Raw genomic sequence first — 6,923 nt, 5'->3', positions numbered from 1 at the left:
TGATCAGTTGTGTCACAGGAAGGCACCTTGTTGAAAAGAAGGAAAAAAAAAGTAAAGAAAAGTAAAGAAAAGGGTATGTGTTCACAGAAAAAACAAAACAACAAAACCAAAACCAAAAAAAAAAAAAGCACCCCCAAAAAAAAAAAAGATAAAAGAAAGGACAAAAGAATGAAGAGAGAAAGAAAAAAGCCCTGCACGTGGAGCCCTGACCAGGCAGGGTCAGAGGACGCCTTGAACCAAAGAGCTCCTGGGGTAGGTGGGCGGTGGAGGGGCTGGGGGTGTCACACTGGACACGGTGACAGCAAATGCAGCAGGGCATTGCTGGAGAGAGGGGGGACAGAGGGATGGAGACAGGGCAGAGCGGCAAGGGGCAGGTGCCACAGCGTGTTTTGCCAACCAGAACCCAAAACCTAATGGGAATCTCATCCCCCCAGCACCCCGCTCCCCGCCACTGATTTTTTCCCCTAATGTTGTTTCTTCGTCTTGTCGTGACGTGGTGACGATGGTGGTGGATTCCTGAACCCCATCGAGTAGTATTCAAGGGCTGAAAAGCCAGGAAGGGGGCCTTGGTTTGGGAAGTGAAAAACACAACAGGAAAAAAAAAAAACAAAAAAAAAAACCAAAAAAAAAAGGGAAGAAAAAAGGAAAAGAAAGAAAAAGAAAAAAAATTTTAAAAGGAAAAAAAAATAAATAAATAAAAAAAAAAGAGTAAATGCCACAGGCCCTCAAGGATGCAAAGACATTTCTAGTGAGAACCCGAGACTAAAGGCTACCTCACTTGAGTTTTCAATTTTTGTGATTTGAAAATCACGTCTGATACCAAAGATTTTGTTGCCTTGTCTGGTCTGTGCTGGAAACGCCACTTTCCCTGCTCCCCCCAGGCTGGCCCAGAGCCCCTGGCCACCCCCAGCCCCAGCCCCAGCCCTGGCGAGTCCCCAGAGAGCGAGGGAGGAGGCGAGCGAGCGGCTCCGGGATGGCAGCGTGGTAGATGAGTGCCTTTTTCTTGTACCAAAGGTGTGTGGCCATTTCTTCGCTCCTCTGCTTTGATCCTAAAGACTCAGTGTTACCTCAGCTCTCCACAGGACAGATCCCCACGGCTCTCGTAGTCTCTGGGTGTTGGGATGGAGACAAAACCCAACCCTTGTCCTAATTGGAAAGATCTCCTCGCTGAGGGAAAGGTGCTGGTTCCCCAGCATGTCCCCCCTCTCAGATGTCCCTGTGTGTCCCAGCCTGGTCCCCAGGGTCCCTCCGGGCAGCCCCTCTTGCCCCAGGAGCACAGTCCTGGTGTTCAGGGCGAGGCTCCCAGGGAAAGGCTTTGCTCCATGTCCTTCTCCAGCCTCTCGGTGCTGGACCCTGCAGACGCCCACAAGGTGACAAAGCTGTTTTCCCCACAAGGTGACAAAGCTGTTTCCCCACAAGGTGACAAAGTGAGTTTTCTCACAGGGTGTTTTTGCTTCACTCAGCTCAGATTTGAGCTTCAGTTCCCACTTTTGGTAGCACAGTCTGTGGCATTTCTGTTTGGAAGGATGAAGGCAGGAGCAGTGGAAAGTCTCACCTGGAGCTTTCTCCAAACTCTTCCTTTAGGGAATGGGTTGGAGCTGTGAATCCTTTCAACAGGAGCTGTTTCTCAGTCCCCAGAGGGGCATTTTTGGCTCACTGGGGGCAATCTGTGCAGCCAGGTCTGCTCCATTCTGCCCCTTGGCTCCAGCAGAAGGCAGCAGGAGGACCTGTCAGAGTTGCTCTTCCCCAGCAATCTCCAGTTTAGGGAACACTTGGTTGAACTGTGCCTGCCTGGTTCAGACTCCTGCCAAGGTGACTCCTTTGAGTTGGACCAAACTTGCCCAGGGCCAACCCTGGTGTGACTCTTGGGGTTGTCCTGTGCAGGACCAGGAGCTGCACTTGGGGGTCCAAGAGATTCCAGGATTCAACACTCCTGGTGAGAGCAACCCCATCAGGGTCCCCCATCCTGCTAGGCAGCCTTGAGAGGGCTGCTCAGACCCTGTCACCTCCCTGTCCCCTCCCTGTCCCCTCCCTGTCCCCTCCCTGTCCCCGCTGCCCCCCTCCACACTATTGCCTTGGCCAGGGCTTGCCCACCCTCCTGGCCATGCCACCCCCTTGTCCCCAGCCCCACCTGGCTTGTGATACCAAAGACGTTCTCTATGCAGGAGAAAGCCTTCATTGCCACCCAGCACAGACCTTACAAGCCTTTGACAATGTTCTCTGAAATACCTCAAAATATTTAATGTATAGTTTATGTGATAAAAAAAAAATTACTTAGCTAGTTTTTGGAATTTGTGACTTGAAGCTTTATACTGTTAAATTATAATTTTGCAGAAGACGGCATGTTCTTATTTCTTTGATGCGTTCAATGGGAGACATATTGAATGTTAAGGAAATGAAAGCTGGATAGTTTCACGATTTAAAAAAAAAGAGAGAAAGAGAGAGAGAGAAAGAGAGAGAGAAAGATTAAAAAAGGACCCTTGGAGTTTACAGATTTCATATTTAAACAAGTCCTTTTAAAAAAAAAAAGAAAAAAAAAAGAAAAACTAATAATGATGACGATACCTTTGCGTTCAGATGTGTTACTTTTCTCTGAGTCATGTCGTACAAGAGTATTTATTATATGTGTTCTGTGTTCAAATGTAATTTAAAGAAGACAAAAAAAAAGAAAAAAAAAGACAAGATGAGAATTTGATTTATGCATGAAAAAAATATACTCTTTCTTGAAGTAATGTAATAATTATTGGGGGAGGGGTGGTCGGGTGGGAGTGGGAGGGGAAAAACTGTGCTTTTTTTGTCCACAAATTTTTGGTTGATGAAGATTTCTCTGCATGGATCATGGTTCTGTTCCAACTCACAACCACGGCAAAGTTATCATTTATCCCCTCAGTTTCTTCCTTCACCTCTTTTGTTTCTTTCCTCACCCTGAAAATCTCTTGGCAGCCACGGGAGGAGGCAGAGGCAGCTCGGGGGACCCCCGGCAGGGTGGGGGGCACAGCCTGGCCCCGTGCCCAGCAAACAGGGTAAGGGAATCTGGGACACGGGACCCTGCCGTGCCCTCCCTGCTCCTGCCTCCCCTGAGGTCTGGCTCCTTGCTCTGCTTTGTGTTTTCTGTTGGTTTGGGGGTTCTTTTCATGGTTTTTGGGTTTTTTTTTTTTTTTTTTTTTTTGCTTTATCCAGTTCTGTGGGTCAAATGCTAAGTGCAGCCAAGAGGAGGAGAGACAATCAGCCACCACCATGACCTGAGCTGGCAAAGCCACAGGGCTCCTTGTGTGCTCTGAGACAAGGGAAACAGCCCTGGGCACCCCAAAACCCCCTGAGGGCTGAGAGTTCTTCAGGTGATGTTCCCAAATCCCCAAGCCCTGCCTCTGCCCTTGCCTGCACAGAAAGAGGTGCTGAGGATGGTGCTGCACCAAGGCCCAGCTGGCCCCAGGCATGGGCTGGAGTGACCCATTGACCCACTGACCTATTGACCCACAGACCCATTTCGGGGGTCTTTCTCCTCAAGAGTGTGGTTTGGGTCAGAGGCACACCCAGCACTCTGTCCCTGTCAGATTTTGCTGTGCCACCAGCCTGGCTCTCACTCTGTGCTGACACCTGCCCTGGCTGGAGCAGAAGAGTCCGGGCAGTGGAAGAGCCCCTGGAGGATCCCAACCCACCAGACAGTCTCAGGGCACTTTGGAAGGGCTTTGGAGCTTTCTGCAAATGCCCAGAGTCCACTTCCTGAGTGGTCCTTCCTCCCCCTGCTCCTCCTCTTCTCCCTTCCTAAAGACAGGAGGACAGGAACATTGAGAAGCCACATCTTTGGAGGCCAGGAGGGTGATGGGGACCTGGAGGAGACAGTGGTGCCCTTCCCAGAGATGTGCTTCCCCTGGAACTGCTGCTGCCTCAGCCCTTTCCAACCTCTTCACCACTCAAGGTGGACCCATAGCTCAGCTCACCATGACAAAAGAGATCTCAGCTCCTTCAGGCCCCACAAAGTGGCCCCCAAAAGCCAAGGAAGGTGTTTTTCAGTCTGCACCTTTTGTCTGGTGCCATGACCCTGCAGCCTCTGCCTCCAGCGCCGAGATCTCAGACCAGGTGGTCATGGAAGACCCATGGACCAAGGACCTGGCTTTTAGGAGGAGATGATGTTGGTTCCAGCAGCACCACCCATCTGCTCACCAACCCTTCTGTCCTGTGGGGAGCTCAGCATCCCCACCATGCCCCATTTCCTCCTCCAAGACCTTTTACACCATGAGACACTTGAAGGCCAAGACCGCAATTACAACTGCAAGAAGGTCAGCTAGGTTTGGATACAACCTCAGTCACAAATCCTTGGACCTTACAGAGAGCAGCTGGATTCCATCCTGGGGAGTGATGGCCCTGGAGAAGCCAAGATCTGAGCCCTGTTCCCCATCCTTTGGCCCAGCAGGACTCTCTGGCTCAGCTGAGCCCTGCCCACACCGGATCCAGCCATGCCTGCTGCCCACACCAACCAAAATGCCTTGAGGAGCAACTTGCCACGATACCAAAGATTTTTTTTCCCTGCTTGTAATGACAATCTGAGCTCTGTCCTAAAGACAATTCTCTTGACCAGGGTTGCACCCAAAGGGCATTTTTGTACTGTGGGGAGCAGGAGTGAAAACGGGGCCCTGGGAACACCTCTGAGGGTGATGGAGGGCATCAGAAGAAGAGCAGACCTGGGATTTCCTACTAAAACCTACTGGTTCATCCTGGCCACTGTCTCCTGCTTGAATTGTGGAAGTTTTCAGATATTTGGGTCATTTCATGACCTGTGATGTCCCCAGGCACTCCAGTTCTTCCTGGAGGAGAAGTTTTCCAGCGATGACTTTCACACTCTGAAACCCTGTGCCAGCAGTGGGGCAATGCTGTCCCCATCCCACTGGGAAAGCAGGAGGCTCTTGGGGTCAGGTTTAAACATTTTTACCCCACTGCGGCACAACCAGAGCCAAGCTTGCCTGGCTCTAACATCAGCTGTGCCAGTAGGCACAGAGTGAGAGAAATGGCTTTGCCAAAAATTCACCATTCACCCTTTTTGCTGAACTTCCCAAGTCTGGGTGGGGAAGATGATCAGCTCCTCTTTACCGCTCTCCCCAACCCATGTTGGGCACCTTTGGGTTGTCACTGCCTGCCTGTCCCTGTCACCACCACATGTCCCCAGCATGGAGCTGGCTCCTTTCCCATGTCTCAGAGGACACCCAGCCACGGGGCTGGACCTGCAGGAGTTGCCACAAGGATCCAGCTTCCTCTCACATCTTCTTTTTAAAGAGAGGGAATTAAAAATGCAAAGAGCAAAATTTGGGTTTGTTTTTGTTTTCCCCTTTCAATTTCTAAAGGAAACAAAGGAGTCAGACAGAATCCAGCCTGGCCAGGGAGAACCCACAGCCCTGGCTCTGCCAGCCCAGCCTCCTCCAGAAAACATTGCTCATTTTTCTGTATAGCAATAGGTGATGCTCGTCCTCGTCCCACGCAGTCCGAGGGCCACATCTCTTGAGTTTTTAAATGACTTTTTCCTTCTAATTAAATTAATTTTTTTTGCTGCTGCTGCTTTATTGTTACTCTCATGGGATAAGTTTTATTCTACAGCGAAATGCAATTGTTACTCCTCTGTGTCTTGCAACTATATTTGTTTAAGCTATTTACAAACGTTAAAAAAGAAAAAAAAAATAAAATAAAAAAGAGTCTTATGTGTCAGGCACTTTATCCAAACTGTGCTGTGTGCTCTGGAGTTTGTTCCTTGTTCTTTGCTATGACTCACGCAGGGGAAGTTATCAGGAAACTTAACTCCAGCCTGTCAACAGGTTTTAAAAGAGAGAAAAAAATCTCTGTTTGTTCATCCTCTACTGGTCATGACTGTGTTGTATTTCTGCAGCTTTCTGTTTCTTCAATAAATTATTTTCTAGTCATTCACCCTGGCGTGTGTAGTGTCCTGTGGTGGTGGGGGGGTCACTTCCCTCCCCCTGCCCCTTTTTCCACCTCACTCCTCTCACAAACCTGGCCTGGGAGATTCAGGGATCCTGCCCGGGATGCTGGGGAAAGTTTCTCCCCCTGTTTTCCACCTGGCAGCTGCAGCAGTGAGAGCTTTCCCAGAGGAAAGGCTTTTATTTCTTGGCACCATCCAGGCCCTTCTGGCCAGAGCCCAAGGGAAACACTTTAATTCTCACAAACCCAGCACAGATGAGGCCAAAGCACTTGTAAAACAAACCCATGGAATCACGTGTGCTGCAGGCAGGGCCAAGCCCCCATGGATGACTTAATTGTGCGTCTTTTAACCCAAATTTCTTCTCCTACTGTGCCTTTTGCCGTGGCACGAGCACTGCTGGCACAGACCGAGGGACCACGGGACCTTCCAGTGCTGCTTTCACCCTTTGTGGCACAGCAGAGATTTCCAGGAGAGGAGAGAAAAGCTAAAAAGTCCTTTTAATTAAAAACCGAAACCCGCAAAAAGGGTGACCCAGTCACCAGTCAGTTGTTCACACACAACTTCTCCAGCAGCCACTGCTGCTGGCCCTGGCTCTGTGGGACGTGTCCCCTGTGCCCACCAGGCAGAATTTACCCACATCCCCCCCAGAAGGGCTTTCTGGGACTTTGCAGAGCCTGTGGCCAGAAGTTGTCCCCAAAGGTGGGGACACCAGACCTGGGGGAGTGGTGTGAAGATGGGGCAAGGCACATAAAGGACACTGTCCCTTGTGCAGGGACAGCAAAGGCAGGAGCTGGGAGTGCTGGGGAGTGACAAGGAAAGCTGCAGGAACCAGCATGGTCTGGCTGGAGAAGAAAAACCTGCAGGTGATCGATCAATCAATCAACCAATCAATCAAACCTCTCCAGAAATTAGGGGATATTTTAAAGTTCAAGTCTGACCCCCCTGGGCTGGTGGAGGTGACCCCGCCCATGGCACAGGATGGACTGAGATGAGCTTT

Source organism: Catharus ustulatus, chromosome 29 (genome assembly GCF_009819885.2).
Source record: "Catharus ustulatus isolate bCatUst1 chromosome 29, bCatUst1.pri.v2, whole genome shotgun sequence".
Lineage (NCBI taxonomy): Eukaryota > Metazoa > Chordata > Aves > Passeriformes > Turdidae > Catharus > Catharus ustulatus.
Note: the sequence above shows the minus strand (reverse complement) of the source record.